Source organism: Molossus molossus, unplaced genomic scaffold (assembly GCF_014108415.1).
Source record: "Molossus molossus isolate mMolMol1 unplaced genomic scaffold, mMolMol1.p scaffold_m16_p_2, whole genome shotgun sequence".
Classification (NCBI taxonomy): domain Eukaryota; kingdom Metazoa; phylum Chordata; class Mammalia; order Chiroptera; family Molossidae; genus Molossus; species Molossus molossus.
In genome coordinates this window covers 19,890,420-19,892,648 of record NW_023425355.1, presented here as the reverse complement: position 1 = coordinate 19,892,648, position 2,229 = coordinate 19,890,420, and positions in this window count along the sequence as shown.

Below are 2,229 nucleotides of genomic sequence, written 5' to 3'. Positions count from 1 at the left end.
GCTAGTTTCTGAAATCTAGCATCACTTTCATACTTGAAGGGACACAGACACTAATTTTGTCAGGTGTTAGCTGATTTCATCTCCAATCTAGAAAATTATCCAGATTTTATACAGCGTAGAAGTTAAACACTCTTTATTGTGAAGGGTCTGCAATGGCCAATATTAAAAAAAAAATACTTTATTTTCTGACAAGTAAAAAATGCCATTTCATTTTGCAAGCCAGAAGATGGTTGCTAGGGTACAATAGAAAGCATGGCATATTAACCAGTTCACCATCTGGTGTGATGGCATAGCTTTGCTCTTGTGTGACTCAGCAAGCTGCAAATTAGACTCGTCCATCTTTGCCTAGGCCCAGTTCAGGAAAGGGCCATAAAACGTCACCTGCCTTAAAGTGTTAGCTGGTTAAAGAACACTTGTCACAATAACCTTTAAGCAAACCTCTTTCAAAGGCTCGGAAAATGGTTGAGTATCTGTTTTCTAGTGGTTAGTTGCATCCCTCTTTGCTAACCCCTGTTAAATACTTGGATTATTCCCAGGTAAATTGTCAGTAGAGATTCCGTATCATACACAGGGTCAGATGTCTGGTCCGTGTGGCTCAGTGGGCTGAGTGTCATTCCATGGATGAGAGGTCCTAGTTTGATTTCCAGTCAGGGCACATGCCCAGTTTTCAGGCTTGATCCCCAGTAGGGGGCATGCAGGAGGCAGCCAATGACTCTCATATCGAAGTTTCTATCTCTCCCTTCCCCTCTCTCTAAAATCAATAAAGAAAAATATTAAAAAAACAAAAACAGAGGGTCAGAGACTGCCAGTGTCACATAAAACCATCAACTTTTTATTTTTTATAGCAGAACAGTGGGCTTGCTGTCCATTTTTCTTTACCTTTTTTTTTTATCTACTCCTCCAATGAACTTAAAAAAAAGAAACTTCATTCTGGTATTACTGAATTAAGATGTACTTGCTTTTATCATAACACTTGAGCTGCTTATAAAAAGGGGAAAAATAACCGTCATAAAGGAAAACTTGGTTTACATTAGAGTTCATCTTAAGATGATAAAGTTTAATGGAGGAAGCATGGACCATATTTTTTGGTATTAGACTGAGTTCCCATTGTATATCTATCTGCTTATACTGACAGTTCTGAAAATTAATAATTTAGTTTCAGTCATGATGGATAACCTTAACAGACATATTGGAGCATGATGGAGAAATATCTTCTTTGGAGACTTACTGTACAATTTTTCTCCCCACCTCAAAAAATTGCCTGTACCTAAGAGACAGATATTTCTATCAATATGTGGTTGGGATACTGAGGCTTATGAGACAGATCTTAAGGCAAAATACTTTTTGCTCTATTTTTATCTCTTCTCTACCGATAACAGAAGACAATACTGGTTCACGTGCAGAGAATCAGACAACCTACTATAAAATCAGAGAGCAGAAATACGTTCAGCTTAAAATTCCACTTATCCCCTGTCAAGTGTTTTCTTCTACCATTTATCAATTTATTTCTTCTAAATTACTATAGGTTCTCTGGGTATTGAAACCATTTTTATATAGTACAGTGATGTATTACAGATGGATTCTATTTATATCATTGACTCATTCAATAACCATTTGTAAGATCGGGACTTTTCACGTTTTTATTATAAAATCATTGCTGGTCTCTTAATATTTTGAGAGACTAAATTGTATTTACCTCTTTTGAAAGGGAAGCTTAATTCTAAGAGATGCCTATACATATATTGATTATTGCATTTTGGTTATCACGAGAATTCATTATTATTAGATTGTATCTGTATTTTTGCTTACTATATTTCTGCTCAATTTTCTGTACACATTTTGAGGGGAAAAAATGAAGATGCATATTTTCTCATATAATTCCCATCACCCCAACCCCACTTTTAATATTAAATTTATTATAAAGCAATAATCACTACCACAGGAGTAACAAAGAACTAAATTAGCATTGGAGCTGACTTGGTGGCTCCCTTGTCTGAACAACTATTACAACTATAGAAAGTAGTGTAGAGTTTGGCACATATTTATACATATTATTTCTGTCCCTTCACCTAGTTAAATTTGCATAATTCCGATAATGAAATTTACTTGAGGATGGATCATGGGGAGCTAGAAACTAAGAGAAAACTAGAAAATGGTATGTATTGCTACTGGCTAACCTATTTTTCTTCTATAGCGTGCCTGCCACCCCAGCCCCAGTTCTTTATCTTT